Source organism: Excalfactoria chinensis, chromosome 16, assembly GCF_039878825.1.
Source record: "Excalfactoria chinensis isolate bCotChi1 chromosome 16, bCotChi1.hap2, whole genome shotgun sequence".
Taxonomy (NCBI): Eukaryota; Metazoa; Chordata; class Aves; order Galliformes; family Phasianidae; genus Excalfactoria; species Excalfactoria chinensis.
The window spans coordinates 4,975,028-4,991,548 of NC_092840.1; the positions used below are offsets into that span (position 1 = coordinate 4,975,028).

Sequence of the window (16,521 nt, forward strand, 5' to 3'; positions counted from 1 at the left end):
GTTTGGAAAGGCGTATTTTTAGTCTCACAGCAGTCTCCTGATAATCTTCTGATTAAAGAAGAGAAAAATACTACAGTCCTTATTTCGGGGCTTACATAACAGCTCTTTCTTCAATCACCAAATTTCCTTCTTTGTGATTCACTGTTTGTGAATCACAGTAGTTCAGCCAGCATTGCACATCGTGGCTCTTACAGCCAAATATGCCATTCCTTGGAAGTAAAACTTCCGAACATTGAAAGATTTTGGTGTAGCTGTTTGTGATGTGTGACTTTTGTACTGGTGGAGCGTTGGCTCTGTGAGTGTCTGTGTAAAAGGGAATGCTAAAAAGGCCACGAATGTGATAGCACAAAGTGGCTCTTGCTGACAAATACTGTTGACTGGTCAGTGTGCTTTCTCATTTCTGATAGTCAAAGCGTGTGGAGTGTATAGCGTTACACCGAGCACTATTTCTTGTTATTGCATAGAAGTGCTCTGGATTCCTGATGGATTCTGAAGCCCCGTTTTGCTGCAGGGCAGAACCACATGCAAATGCAGAGGTCCTGGTTATCTGCACTGCAGCACTATCTCTGCCCCTGCTCCCGAGGTGCAAAAAAAATAGCATTAAACCTGAGTGGTGTTGTGCAGCCATCTTATTGTCAGCAACTTGGTGTCTTAGGAGGAAAATGAAATGGAACTGGCCAAGCTGTGGGCTGCGCTGAGGCTTCTGTGTTGGCTGGTCGTGGTGCCCTAAGAGTAACGTGTCTGTCATCAGAAGGGTTTGCTGCCCTTTGGTGAATGGTTAACCATTTATAGAATGCCGCTCCATCCCACTCCATACGTAAGTATGAATTTCTTACGCATCACTTTTTTTTTTCTTTCTTTTTTAATTTCTTTTTTGATGCTAATTACACCTGGCAGGCACCCTGATACTAAGTTATGCATTTAAGCATTGGTTGTTACAAAAATATCTTGCTGGCCATTGTTTCAATTAAAAATATATATACAATTACCCTTCTCATCTTCAAAGTCGCTGCTGCTACAGTCGTTTTCTCTTTGAATGTCAGGATTCTGTCTTTGATTATATACAGGATTGTCTCTTGTCATTGCATAACCATCTTTGTGCGTGTGGATACATGGAGTCGTTTTGCAGTTCGTCGCAGCTCCTTCCCAATCCTGGTGCTTCTTTAAGGAAGCAACGTTGTGTTTAAGAATATAGTCAACAAGAAAATAACAGGTTTTGATTTTATATTTTCCTGGGATTATTTTTTCTTGTTAAACCCTACGGAATATAGAACTTCCGTTCAGAATTAGAATGTGTGCTTTGGAAATAACCCTTTCTCCCACTTCTCACTTAAGATCGTATCCGAAATCGTTCCTTCAGAATTTTCTCCTTCTTTCCTTTTGCTGCTTTGGCAATTTACAGCACACATAAAAAGAATAAAGGGCTGTAATTTCACCACCTGTTTATTCAGCTTCTGGAAAGTTTTTTGGGGGGGATTTGGAAATCTAGACGGTGCTCGCTGTGTTACTAAATGAATGTGAAACACAACAGCTTTCCGTTTTCTGAACTGCTCTTCTCTGAAGCCGGGCAAGCCTCAGAAAAGTCGTATTGGAGAATTAAACGGGGGGAGGATAGGAGGTTAAAAAGGCAATAACACTCATCTTGATGGTTATTGGGAAGCAGGAAAAAGAGGAAAGGCTGAATGCTGACGGCCAGCTTGTAAAGAATACATGTGAAAACGACAGCCCGTTTGGAAGCAGGAGGAGGTCGGTGCTGTGCTGGGAGCGCCGCGCGGCTCCGCGTTCAGCATCACTGCCCCGCTGTGTGCCGGGCTGGGAGGATGCAGCGCGGGAGTGCTGGAGGCACGGCTCCAACTGCTCTGCTCCAGCGAGCTAAGAGTGGGTTGGTTGCTTTGCTTGCTTGGTTTCAAGGTGTCTGTCTGGCCTCAGGGCTGAGCGCGCTGCTGCTAGACGCTGCCTGCCCTGCTCCCTGCGGATAGAATCAAAGGGCAGGGGCTTGCTGAGACGGTGGCTCTCCAGAAGGGCCTCCCAGAGCAAAACGAAGGCACGCAGACAGGAGATGGGGTCCTGTGTTTTGGCTGTGCATGGATAAAATTGTGGTCTGTGTGCGTGTGAATGTTCTTCCACTGTGGAATGATGTTGATGCCGCTACGGTGATGGGGAAACAGAGCAACGATGGGGTCGTGGGGCTGCACCAACACAGAACAGATCCCTCCTTTAGAAGGTGGTTTTGCTCTTGATGGCCAACCCAAAGCCCGGGTGGTTGCGGGCCTCTCTGCTATCCTTCCGTGCACACTCACAGCAGGGTGTTATAAAAACGCATTGCTTAATGTGTGTATTGCTTCAGAGGGTTAAATACAACTAATTCAGAAGCTAACCTCTCCGTTCAGGTTTGCCAATTTTGTTTCATTTTGATAGAATTCTTTGCAGTGGAGTTTGTAAATCCTAGCTGTGTTTTTTGAACGGGCGCTTTGTTCCCTTGTGTTCTGTAAGAAAAGGCCTAAAAAGGACTCACTGTATCTTTAAACGTGTGGATCCTCAAACCTCCCTAGGAAGGGGAAGGGGGAAGGGACCCTTTCAGGATTAATTAAACAGAGATGTCTTGCCGTATACTTCAGGGTTTTACTGATAAATGCCAGCCCCTCACCCAGGTCTGGTGGCTGTTATTATTTAATCACAGCTATTAAAAGAAATCCGAGAAATCTCTCCTTTCTCCTCCTCCCGCATTCCATTTATCTGTCCTCCCAACCTGTTTGTTTGTGTATGGTTAAGTTTTCTGTGCCAGTGAGAAGCAGAGTGGAAATGTCAGGGGTCAGGCTGCAGGCAGGCAGGGGAGCAGTCAGCCCGGCTTCAGCTGCAGTCTTTGACTTTCTGAGAAATCTGAGATATGTTCCAGGCAAGATTAACTCTTTCCAGCACAGCTGCCTTGCTGCTGCTGGCCTGAGGAATATGGATCAAGATGGGCACGTTAAGAAATTGGGTTCGGTTTCTGTCATGCATATGTCCTCCTAGTCTAATTGGTGATGGGTGCTACTGCTTTCATTTCATTCACCCTCTTATCTAAGACGAGCAGGCTTAAAATTTCATCTGTCTTGGCAGCTGTGCATCTGGAAGATGTGGCTGCATGGATACAACCTCTGGGAAGGATGGAGGATGGAATAATTTATTGCAGTGCTGCTATGGGTACCTATTTCTCAGTGCATTTTCTAGGAAACAAAGCATTCATCCACCAGGGCACAATGCTTCTGTTTGGAGACACGTTTTTGGTTAGCAGCGTGGCTTGGAGCTTGCCACTCAAAAGATGTCTAAAACACAATCTGAATGCTCTTACCTTCAGAATAACCAGTTCTGACATTGGCAGATTAACCTAGTGTCTCACATGCTTTAAGATGCATGTAGTGCAGGGTGTTAAACACACGGCAGCCCTGGCTTTTGGCAAAGCTGGATAAGGGTTTTGGTGGTGTGATTCATGTGGCACCACCTGCATCTCACCCTGCCCGTGCAAATGGAACGTGTGAGTCAGCTGTGGGGTGGAGATTATTTGTTGCCTTATGGTAGTGAACTGGGGTGCTTAAAACCTTGCCTGCTTTGACAGAGCGACAAAGTACAAGCAGTGCCCTTCTTGAGATAGTTGTAAAGACTGGAGGTAGCAATGTCTTCATTTTTGGCTTTATTTCTGTAGCAAGGTGTTTCTTTGGAGCTTGCATGTGTTGAAGCAGTGGGCCCCCCTGCAGCAAGCAGGATGTGTGGGGGGTGTGATGTAGGAGCGCTCAGCCCGGTGTGAGCAAAATCCTCTCACAAAGGGATCTCGGTCTTGCTGCTTTGCTTCTGATCTTATGAGGGTGTTTCTGAGCTTTAAATTTCTAGCAGACCGTGCTCATGGGAAGGTTGTTTGCTGTTCTCTAATCAGCACGCACCCAGATGATGATTCTGTGCAACTTAACTACTTTTTATAAGGGTGAACGGTTGTCCACAGCAAATTCCCCTGTTTTAGCTTACATGAGTTGAGTAACGCTATCATTTGTGTCTGGAAGAATGAGGCCATTTGTGCTAGCGTTCCTCTCTGACTGGCTCCTGCCATGCCCGGAGCACACCAGGCTGAGGGATGTGTCTGTTGTCTCCTTCACTGCTTGTGCTATGCCTCTGCAAGTCCGCAGCTCGGCAAGTATGGGTAAAGCAGTCACTGCTTTCTCTACGTGTGCTTATAGAGGAGCATTCCATGCTGGTATCACTTCATGCTATTTGCATATTGTATCTGCTTTAAATTTATCTTCCTCTGCCACTCCTTTGTTAACTCAGTTGAAAAGTGCTGCTTGGCTGAGCCTTCAGGAGAGAGAGTGGCTGAGTGTGGAGGGTTTTGTTCTGGGCACTGGGTGAGCAAGGGAAGCCTGGGAGCTCCCTTCTGGTGGGACAGCTGTGCTTCTGTAGTGTATGTAAAAGGAAGGGCTCTGCAGTTAGTATCATCTTCCTAACATCAGGATATCTGTTTATCTCTGTGATAATAGATCCCAGATTAGCCCCCATAAGACGTCTTGAAATAAATTTCAGGGATTGTGAATACTGTAAAGGAACTGATGAGTCCAGGCGTGAGCCACTGATTGAACACCTGGGGAAAGGACCCAGTCAGCCCTGGGAGCACAGGTGAAGGCAATTTAGCCGTGTGACCAGGAGTGGAGCTTGGCTGCACCTCTCTTAGACCTTATTGAAGGGCTGACTGCTCACTGGGGAAGGATCTCTTTATGGAGGTTCCTCCTTGGCAAAGCTTTCCCCTGTGAGCCTGGAATCTTCTGATACAGGTGAGCAATCTTCTTCCCTTCCTTTATAGCGCCTTCCTATGGTGCCAGTTCTTCTGTCATCACATCCGGGTTAACAGAAGTCTTCACAAATAGCTGCAGATGCATATGGGACAGAAATGAACTGTAATTTGTCATCTGCTAATCCTATACAGACTCGCCATCATTGCTAGGTATGCATCTTGCTTTAGTGTGTCAGCACTCGTGTGGTTTGGTGCTGCTCTGTCCTGTCCCTTGTCCCTGCTTTTCCTGTACAGTCACTAAGTGGTAGTTGGCGTTTCTAGAGTTCTTGTCCCTGATTGCTCTGAAGCAGAGCCTGCACAGCTGCTAGCGTGGAGTGGAAAGTTAATTGTCTGTCATCGTTTCATTTTCCAGTGATATTGAAATTGTTGTGGTTCATAAATCACACGAGCATGCGGCTAGAAAGGAAATATGGGCCCATACTTTTAGCTTTAGGTTTGGAGATGAGAACACATCAGCACTGCGTTGTACTGGCCCGTTCTGTTGGGTTACAGACCTTTGAAACTTTATAGAGTTAATTTTCAGTTGAAAAGCAGTGAAAGTCTGTCTGTACGTGACTTTGTTCCTCCAACAGCTATTTGCTCCTGATTTGCTGCTATTCTGAGACTTTCATGAAGACTCTTCATGGTGATGTGACAACTGGAAGAAAAAGATGAGCTCATCCTAATAGTAGCATTTAGAGACTTACCTAAGTAAGCCAGGTTTCTTTGTGTTGTGTTGTTTGAAGATGTATTTCCCTCAGTGCCGTTCCTCCTTCCCATGGCTGCTTGTTTCTTCTATCTGATGATGTATTTTATTGTTTTTCCTCGAGATAAATTTAACTTTAAAACATGCTGTTCAACCAGGCCCTGATCCTCAGTCAGATACGTGACCTCCAGCTGAATCAACGTCCCTTTCTGCTGTTTTGTGGGATGTTTCTGAATGCACCAAATCTATTATTTGGCGACAACATTTCCATCTCTTTTTGCAGCCAAAACCCAATTTGCAGTATACCAGAATTTGAGATTTTCTTATTGCAGAAAGGACCCAGCAAGCACTTAGCAGTGCATTATGCAACCACAGCATCAGGTATCAGTCTGATTTACAAGCACCTAAATGTTTTCCTGCAGAGATTTTGGCCCTTGTTGAACAAATTCAAGTTTTCTGATGTCTGCTTTTTTTCTTTTTTTTTTTTTTCCTGTTAGGCTTCTTAGCAATTGTTCACAGATTACTAGAAATTAGCAAATCACAATTGGAAAAGCATTGCTTTTTAGGGTGGTACTTCTGTGCCTTCTGCATTCATTGGGGTGGACTAAGGAGCATTCATCTCTAGCGTGGCTCTCTCCAGGCTCTTAGGATGAGACCCAGGCTTTGTTTCTTTAGGTTTCTGATCCTTTTCTTTGGAAACTGCTTGAACTCCTTTTGATTTTAGTGAAGCCATTTCCCAAGGTCTCCTCATATAAGCCTTCCAAGACCAATAAACTGCAATTGGAGGTATCCTAAAGGGCAGTGAGATGTATTTCAGGGTAATGCTCTAAACGAATTAAATGAAATAGCTAAAGATGCTGGATGCTGTTTATTCTACCTTACTGTAAGCTTTTGGTAAACTGCAGCTGTATTTTCACAAATATTCTTGAGCTCATGTGGCTTAACCCAGAGTGTTAATGTACGTTATCACCACTTCTTGGTGTGCAAGAGCCTCAGATGTGTGAGACCCCTGGGAGTGATTGACTTTGCCTGTGGCACTTTTGTATTATGGGCTCTCGTAATTGTGAATTATAGATACGGCAGAAGCACTTGCAGGAGATGCAGGCAGAACTGGGGAGAAGATGGGAGGAACTGATGGATGAACTTTCAGCAGCCAGGAGGGCTTGAGGTGCTCCTGCCCTGGCAGCTAAGCTGGATGCAGATGTGACTTTGGGATACGAGGCTGCTGCTCCTATTGATTTCTTTGGGAACAAGATGACTACATAAGTAACAGGCTTCAACCAAACGTATCCAAACCTTCTTCTCACGAGAGACTGATAACGTTTCAGAGACAAATTCTTTTTTTTCCACTAGGCTAACAAGTACTCATTTAATTTGCATCCTGAAACTAAACGACCACAAACAGAGTTCTTTGAAGGGAATCTTCTTCTTTCATTCTGTTTTCATTTGAGGAAAAACAGAGATTTCCATGTTATAATTTGCGGGGCTGAAAAATCCTACTTAGTGTTGTCGTTTCTATTTTTTTCTCAGCAATTATGTAGGCTCTTGCACAAATCTGATGAGGGAAAGCTGGAATTTACATGTTTCTTCCTCTGTTTCACTCTCTGCGTAATCACCATCTATTCATTGCCTTTACAAACTCCATTAATACACCCACTTTCCTTGCTAGTGCGAGCGGGCATTTTAATGCTGTTTTTGTGGGCCTGTTCTGTGTGTTGAAACTCCCATTGGTCTGAAGGTGATGTTGCCACTTTGGACCTCAAGAAGAAATGAGCTACAGCAAAGCTTAATACAGCGGTAGGACTGGTTTAGAATGAGTTGGCTGCTTGAGTAAATATTGCTCGTTCTGTTACCATCCTCTGGCTAAGATTCATATCAGTGGTGATGGTGCAGCCAGCAGACCCAACCTTAGGCTGTTTCTTGTCAATTGATGTGCTTTGAGAAGTGCCATCGCAATGGGGTAATGCAACTTGCAGGTCAATAAAACCTGATTTCCAGCCATAGGTGGAGTTCAGAGCATTTCTATGACTGATGGTGAACCCCCCCCAGAGCTTTGGCTGCTGGTGGCCAGTTGTGCTGTGCAGGGCTGGGGGTGTTAGTCACCATTCATCCTCTCGCTTCCTTATTAAATGCCAAGGTGGCTATTTAAGGCAGATCATTTAGGTACAGTTTATTTCAGTTTGGGTCTATCCAAAAATAATACTAAACAACATCAAGGCGTTGGGTTTAGTTACATGAGTGTGCACCGAACAGTTCCATCTGACCTCAGTGTGGGTAGAAAATGCCACTTTGAAATTGATATTAAAAAAAACCCTTTTATTTGCTCCTGCATTCTGACTCTGAAGAGGTGGATTTCACGTGGTCTGGCGCTGTGCGTAAAGCTGCCACGTGATAATTTGCGTGCACATGAAATACATTTGAAAGTATTGGATGCAAGATCCAGCTTTTCCTTGCTCGTCATGGATGTGTGGGTTGTTATCTTTGGTGAAAATAGGTTCAGAGCATTTAGTTAGTGCGAGTGAGCGATGTACGCCAACAGCAGAGGAAACATGGGATCAGTCAGCCAATATTCACTCCTACTGTGGAGTTCTCCTCTTCATGTTGCATATGGGATGTAGGGGTGGAGAGAGACGTGGCTGAAAAAGCTGCTGTCCTTTGGACCGTTCAGAGAAGCTGTTTGTAATCTGTTTTCCTGATACTGGGTCTGAATGTAAATGTAATGGGCAGGAGGGAGGATTTAAGCCATTGAGTCCTTACTGAGCTGAACAGAAGTGCAAGGTGTGGTTGCCTTTTCTGACAGCTATCATTGAGAAGTGTGTACAGGTTTCTGTTTCATTGCTGAGCCTATTTGGTCCCAGTGCCGAGTATTGAGCCATGTCACTGATGGTTGCTGGGCACTTTGGGAAGACATGACTTTACTGAAAGTTTGCTTGCCAAAAGGAGGTGAAGAATGCACTGGTACCTGTCAGGTATTCACCCTGCCTTGGAGCTCATAGAAGTCTCTTCTGAATGGCAGTCTTTCCTGACCAACAAGTGTTTTATCGGCTTAGAGAACAGAATCTGCTTCCTCACCAATGCACTTTGTTCTGCATACCTCCTCAAAATGAGTCACAAAGAAAGCCTCTACTGGCATTTCAAACCGGGAGGGAAGGATAGGGTGACTTTCTGCTTTGTCATCAGTTCAGGCCACTTGGTAAATAATCCAGAACTCCCAGTGGATTCACTGGCCTCCAAATGGTAGCACAGAAACGTCAGGAGAGCTGAATCAGCTGCAATGGGACATGTTACAATTTCATGACTTCCACTTGTTTTATCTTGGAACTGCCTATAAACGGTTTGACTGCTGGTGGCAGTTGGTTTGCTTTGCTTTTTTTAGCTTCTCATACCATGCAGGGCTGAGGACAGCACGGCATTGGTGGCAGTGCTGGGAGGTGGACCAGTTGTTCAGAAGCCGTGCAGTTGGATTAGCATAGGCCACAGGTGAAAGTTGGGCTGTCACAGCTCAGCTTTCACTTGCTGCTACATAGCAGTGGTTTGTCTGCTCTGGGGAAGGCAGGACGAGCCTTGCAGAAAGCAGTACTGCAACAGCGTGGCTCCTGATGGGGTTTGCTTTGCAAGAATGGTCTTTTATTACACGTGAGCTAAAATCCTCTTCAGCAGCCTCTTCAAAATGGGGGGCAGTCAGAACTTAACTTCCCTGTGTGGTTTGCTTGTGTTGCAGTGAAGCTGGCATGAGCATGAATGTGTTAAAGTGGAAAGAGGAACTGGTGGCTGCCAAAAGAGAGGAAGGATATCAGTTAAAAACAGTGAACTGTACCCCTGTCCCTCCTTCCCACCCATGCCATACAACAGGGAACAGAAGCTGGTATTATCCCAAGGCATATTACATATTATCTCCAGAACTTCTGGCTTCCCCACGCTTGATACAGAGCTTGTATTTCTTCTCAGAGAGCCATATAGTTGGAAATAACTAATATAATAATAGTTTCCAGATAAATAAATAGGTGTAGACAGTTTCATACTTTGCTGTAAAACCATGGGCAGCATGTTGCTCTCTTACAGGGAAATTCTGTTTTTTCCCCTTCTCTTTTTCTCCCAGCTAGGTAGAGAACGCACGTGTTTTTGGATCTGTGATGTCTTTCTCCTCGTCCATACATCATTTGTTCTCTATCTTCAAAGTCATGTTGCATATAAAACGAGTGCTTCCATTTCCACTGATTGGGTTGGTATTTTTTCTACTTAGTGGTGTTTGTACCAGTTCTTTCCAGACACCTGCATGTGTCTACAATCAGAGCATCTTTCAGAGGCTATCCATCCCCAGCTAGGTGTTGTAGCTTCGGGGGAGGAAGCTGCAGTTGGACTACAACCCTGCAGCCATCAGGGAGAGGAGTATCAGCAAACCCTTCCTTAATGCAGCCGTGGGTTTGGGTTGCCGCCATGTTGTGGTATGCTCATCCTTCCATTGGTGAAAATCCGTGTGTGAAAGGAAGCTAGGGCAGAAAACAGACCAATATGTATTCACAGCAGGTACTCTGTGTCTCCTGTTATCTAAATTCTGTGCAAGCAGTGAGCCCTGATACAGCTCCATGCCAGCTCTGAGACCACTTAAAGCAAAATAAACATCTTTGCAGCATGGTCTGATACATGCTCCCTTTAGAGTCGCAGGCACCTCCAATTAATCATGCTGCCTATGCAGGAAGAGGCTTTAAGAATCAGAGAACATCGCTAGACTTGATGGTCTGATGGAGAGGTGGGCAGCGACTCTACATTAAGGGTAAGTGGGCTGTGCTCCCAGCCGAGTGAGCAGTGGCAGCCACCCCTTGCCTTGCCTCTCCTGCTCGATGAGCAATGTCTTGTCTATGTGCTGCAAAATCACAAGCTTTAACGAGCAAAGCTCTTGGTTCCGGCTTGCAGGATGTATTGGTGCTGTGGGGCAGTGCTCCGAGCTGTGCACACGTTTTTTGACTAAACAGCCTTCCCTCCTTTGTGAGAAAAGGCTTTTATATTATAGCTCAGCTGGCAGATCCCTGCCATAAATCTATGGGCTGACCAAGCCAAATGACTTCTTGAAATGTTAATGAATGAGATGTGACTGGTACTCTGGAGTTGGAGTGTCTGTGCATAGAATTCCTGGTCAGCAGAGGGGAATCACCTGCTCCCTGTTTCAAGTGTGGTCCTCATTAAGTGTCGTTGGCCCCAGCTGTGCATCTTAATAACCTTGTGTGCTTTTGGTTTTTGCTTTAATTCTGGTTATCTTGAGGAGCATTGTATCTTTAAGTGTTTTATGGGCTTTGAAAATGGCACCAATTACACAAAATAAGTGAAGGGCTAAAATAAGATTTCAGTCATAGGGCAAGTTAGGCTTTCCATTGAGTGCCAGCAGAGTGCTTAGTGCTGCACAGAGCCCAGAGCCAGTCTCTGCCCCAAGAAATGGGAGGTTAGAATAGACAGATCTGACCCAGTGCTGGGCTGTGGGGTGCCAGAGGGGGAGGGAGCCGAGCTGTGCAGCCTTTATGGAGACTCATTTGTGTTGGTGAACAAATGCACTGCGAGCTCAAGAAAATACCTTTGTCTAAGATTTAGTCCGTTCCGTGTTGGAGGGGGGAGGAGATGGTTCGTTTGTTTATAAACAGAAAGGAAATGGTTGTGTTTAAAAATATCATTTCAGGAGTGAATTAATCTATGGAGACTCGGTCCACTGTGCAGAGACATGAAATGTTTTCAGTCCTTATTTTTCTTGAAAACTGAAAAAGATGATTCTGTAGTGTGTACAGATGCAGAGCTATGTGCCTGAACCAATATGTCAAACTGTCATGTGGGAGATTTGGTGAAAAACATCTTGTCCTAGGGGAATAATTTTAAACACTATATGTAGGTTTGCTGCCTCATAAGAGATCATTACTCAAATCTATTCCCTCTTATGGTAGCTTGGCCTCTGCTTAACGGGCTCAGAGTGAACAGAAGCCCATTAATGCATCCTTTAAGAGCGGTTATCGGGTGGTAGAGGGGAAGCTGATCTCCGATCGGGGAATATAGTGTTTTTGGCCAAACCATCTGATTTAGCCTTAACTAGATGAGTGGCAATCCAGAAGCTTTACGCCTGGCTGCTCATTGAGGGCGGCGGCGTCCGGGCCCACGCTGCGTTGGGCGGCTGGGACTGTGGGCAGCGCCGAGCCGCGGCTGAGGCTTTGTCAGAGCTGGTGAGGATGTGTAAGGGACAAGCCCTACGGCACGTGGCCGTTCCAGGGATCTTCACCTCCTGTTTGTCACTTTAATCTCGCAGAGACGCTGAAATGTAGAGTGGAACCCATTGCAAACCAGACCTTTACCAGACTGTAATTGCACACTCTTGCTCCCTGCTTGTCACTGTCTCTTGTTTCTTTTGTTGTTGTTGGCTTTGGCAAAAATTAGAGAAATGACAGGAGCGGCACCTGAAGAGTAGCATCACTCCTGTTGCCTGTGTAGCATCTGCAGTTGCCTTGGCTACTGGCTATCCCTTCCTCGAGTAATCTCATCTCTCATGAGATGATGCGTGTAATGCATTTTAGCATTGTAGGTGAACTCGCTCTTAATGGGATTAGCTTACCTAAGTCAGGACACATCGGAGGTTGTAGTGTTCGGTGGGGTTGTCACAGTTAAGGGGATGTGTTGATGTTTAAAAAATGCAGATGAAGATGCTACCTGATGGAAGAGATGCTGGGAGCAGCTTATCATGGGCTAAGGAGGGAGTGAGAAGGAATGGAAGTATGTATACGTGATGCCTTTAAGACTGAGAAGTGTCAGGCTCTAATCTCAGTAAAGGGAAATGTGTTATTCCTGTGCTGGCACAAAAAAACCTGTCTGCAGTGTTTCCATTGAATTTTTTTTTGTTAAGAACTGCTTGTCTTCCTCCCTGTGTCTTTACTAACGGTGCATGTGACAGCAGCAGCCTTCCTAGTTGGGCTCCATCGTGTGTCCATTACCATTCCTTCATTAATACCCAGTAAACAAACAAACAGCAACCTTTTCTGAATGCATGCATGCCTTTGCAAAATAGAGCAGGACGAAAGAGCAGCTTTCTAAATGTGGAAGGTCGTAGTGCGAGGGTAGGGGGGCACAGGGGAAAGCTGGGTGAGTCTTTTTACAGTGCTGTGTTTCTGTTTGTTTGTTTTAGGGCTTAAAGACTGAGATGTGTTTGTGTGGGCAAAGCCTGTTTGAAAGCTTGGATAGCTTCTGCCCAAAAGCGAGCTCAATATTAAAGTCGAAACTTTTAAAGGCACTTAGGAATGTGAAACTGTCTGTGCATGCTTGTGCCTCTGTAAAGCATAGGAGTGTGGTGTTTCTGTTGTAACTGGTTGATGCAGTCCTTACACTTGATTTTTGTGTGGTGTAACAGATGAATCCCACAAAACTATTCAGAGAACACTTTGGTATATTTACATAGATCCTACAGTTTGAACTGCAGTAAACCGATTTGCTACAATACTGGCAGAAAGCAGTCGTGTAAGGGGTGTGAAAGTGACCAAGGTTAATTAAGTTCAGTGTTCAATGCAATGAATGTTTGCAAGTATTTTTTGCCATAGTCACCCAGCTCTTCCAGATGTTGTAGCTGGGTCTTAGAAATGCCTGTGTGCAAGCTGAGCTAATAATATTAATCAAACCTTGTGTTAACTTTCAGGGCATTCAGTGATTATTGCAGGAATTTTCTCTGCTGTGAGCAATTTTGCACAGTGGGCTGGGATACATGGCCATGGGGGCTCTTTTCCTTTTTGTCTTCCTCTGAAATACAGAGCATGGGTTGTTGCTATGCACAGGGTAATGGGGAGGATGGAGTATTATAATCAAGATAAAAGGAAGCAATTGTTTCCAGTGCTAGAAGTTTAAGCTTGATACTTGCAGTGACTGAATGTAGGACTGCTGTAGCTCTTCTCCATTGCTCTGAGTGACTGTGAGTGCCATCCCAGGATGGTGAATGGGTGCAGCTGGGTGGGTTTTGCTCCTCCGTAGACTGAGGGAGCCGCCAACCACACAGACATGTAGGGTAATGCTCTAGAAGAGTCTGGCTGTGGACAGAGGAGTTTAATAATAAGAATAAATGGAAAACAAGGAGGTAATTTATGGTGGTGGACTTAACAGCCACCATTGCATAAAGAAATCATGGAAGCTGCTGCTACCAGGACTTGCACTTATCAGAGCTTTCTGCTGGGAGGATACGGTGATGATTGAGCTGTTTCCAGATGCCTTTCAGTCTTTGGACACTTGATTGCTTTTGCACTTATGCCTTTCATGTGAATGTGGTGTACACTGTTATAACTTTCATCTCTATTTCAACATTTGCTAGCAAGATGAACCATTTTCAAGTGGCACACGCTGTCCTGCGGTCATAGAATCACAGAGTGGCTTAAGGAGGGTGGTGGCTCTCACTACAAGGGCATTGCTTTTAATAATAACGCTTCCAGCTTTCTACTCACAGTTGCTAATAGAGGTAGTTGTGCAAATTGTTTAAACGTAATTTGTTTAAAAATCCCTTGCTTTCAATTAGGCGTACTTCATGACTGGCAGTGATTTATCTGAAACTTGCAATTGCAAGGCAGTGAAGTGATGACACCATCTTGCTTTATCCAACTAATTTGAACCTGCTGAGTCCCATCGGTCTCAGCTAACAGCACCCCTCAGGACTGGGTGCTGTGATGTTGCTGGTTTGAATGCGGCAGAGAAGCAGTGAGGAAAGCTGGTAAAACAGCTCTGCTGGGAGAACGTACTGTTTTGGATGAGCATCAGGCAGTTCTTGTGCTTAAGAACATGATGGTCAGGTAGATCAGAGCAACTTTCATTTATTAATACAAAGGGTTTCTTCAGAAAAGCATCTCAGCTTTGCCAAGACAGAAATGTTGGAAAGAAATAATCTGGTGAGAACGTTTTACACCGTGTTGGCTTTGAGCCTTCATGCAAGCCCTCATTGCCTTCCTTTTTGTATTTTCTGTGCTCTTAGCAATAGACCAAGACAGAATGAGCCCTTACACAGTGATGCTGATCTAGATGCCATGTGGGGGACTATGGCAATATATTTGACTGATCTACAAGTAAACAAGTGTATATTTTATTCCTCATGTGCTTTTGGTATAAGAGCTGCCTTGTTTGGTTATTGACTGAGAAGCTAGTGCTCTCTGGGTGCTGGTGGTGACCAGGTGAGGCACAGTGCCTGCTTTGGGGATGTGCTTTCTCTGCCATTGCAGTTGATGTCCCTGTGCTCTCAGCTGAAGGGCTGGTCTCTTGCATCCTACGGTAAATGCTCGTTGCTAAACCACCGCAGATATCCTTGGGCCTCCTGTGACAGCAGTTTGCAAGTAGCACTCTTTCCTCTTTTTCTGCAGCAGAGGAAGAAAGCTGCTGTCACAAAGACTAATCTCAAGGCGCTGGCTTTTCCTGTACCGAGACCAGCATGTCCTGTATGTTCAGGGAGACCTAAGAATAAAAAAAAAAACAAAACTGAGTATTGTACATAATGAACAACTACAAATGAAAAGGACGTTTTCCTTTCTCAGTTCCCCGCAGTATTTATTTAGGGTGGTTTGTTTTGTTTTGTTTCTCTTTGCTGTGCGTTTTCTCCGAAGTGGCATCACAATCACAGCCTGGGATTCGCTCATCTCTGTTAACAACATACCAAGGAGTCCTCGCCCTGCACAGGGCTGCCTTGCCTGCAGGATGTGAGCACACCAGCTCTGCTGCAGTGTGTCAGCGGTGTGTGAAGGGCCATGGCTGGAGCACAGCCTCGGGGAGGTGGGGATGTTGTTGTTCTGTAGAGAGGCAGCATCAGGCAGTGTGGGAAAGGAGGGGGGGAGCAGGTAAGAAGAGCAGAAGTCGGTGTGTGAGCAAAGGATGCGCTGAGGCAGCCTTTGGGATCCGTGTGTTTGGTTATTGCATGGGGAGCTGCTCGTGCTCCAGCTCTGCTGGTTGGTACAGTGCATTGATCAAAACTGATGAAGTCCAAAGCCAACTCCAGGACACAGAGCCTAGAAAACACCTCTGAGCTGCTGCTTTTTGTTACAGCAGTAATTGAGAATGTTGTACTGAAATGTGAACCCTGAACACTGCTGTGCTGAGCTGAGGTGTGTAACAACAGCTTTATAGTTCATTTCTCTGTGTGGTGCTGTGATACAGTTTTGAATAAGAACGTTTCTGACATCCTATAATTGAGTACCTAAAGCAATTTCCAGTTGAAATCAGGGACTTCCAGACTAGTTTAAGATTATCTTCTAAGAATGAATGTGATATTGGTACAGTGGAGCACCGCGGAGCTGTGGGGTTTCTGTCCAGTATCTGGTACAGCAGTGGGTGAAGTGGAACAGCCATGGCTCACCCCGTGTGTGCACTAAAGCCACGCTGCTTAGGTCTGGGGAGCTCTGAAAGGGCAATGTGAAGAAAAGTCTTAATGAGGTTAAACATTCACAGGCATTTGTTGGCGTATGTGCTGTGTTTCAGCATCATCTTCACCCCGGCTGTATTCTCTGGGTCTATCAGAGCAGAACTGTGGGGTCTGTTCGTGTTGCTCTTCATCCCCTGAGTGAATGTGAATGCAATGGTGAAATAGAGAAAATGCAGACTTCCTGTCAGGACGCTGTCTCTGGCCCCGACTCGGGCTGTTGCTCTGTTTACTGGCAGCGTTTGCTCCCACAGAAGCCTTCCCGGCAGGGGCTGCTGGCATGGCTCAGACACCCCCACAGCAGCCGAGGTGCTCCTGGGACTGTTATCTTCAAGAGCATTTTCTTTTGCCATCACGCTGGTGTGGCCTGGAAGGAGGGAACAGGCTGCCCTGTGCCACCCAGCCACCAGCAAGCATGGTGTGTCCCGCTTGGAGGGCTGTGGGAAGGACCCCATGGAAGGGTGCACAGGGAAACGTGCAGGTTTTACAAGGCGAGGGCTGAAATCTGGGGTATTTTGTTTTGTGTGTGATGATGTGACTAAGAGCAGTGGAGGAGAAATCGAGATTAGATGGATTTCAGTGATGAAGAGGGTGCTGTCATGTTATCCCACTAAGAGA

The 16,521-nt window shown here is 45.5% G+C and overlaps 1 protein-coding gene and 1 long non-coding RNA gene across 2 annotated transcripts in view; both read left to right on the plus strand.

The window, feature by feature from the left end:
- Positions 1–16,521, plus strand: part of LOC140259465 (uncharacterized) — a 79,355-nt gene that overhangs the window by 13,775 nt on the left and 49,059 nt on the right. The window lies entirely within an intron of this gene.
- MN1 (MN1 proto-oncogene, transcriptional regulator) overlaps positions 1–16,521 on the plus strand; it is a 35,828-nt gene that overhangs the window by 13,556 nt on the left and 5,751 nt on the right. The gene's annotated exons all lie outside the window — the stretch shown is intronic.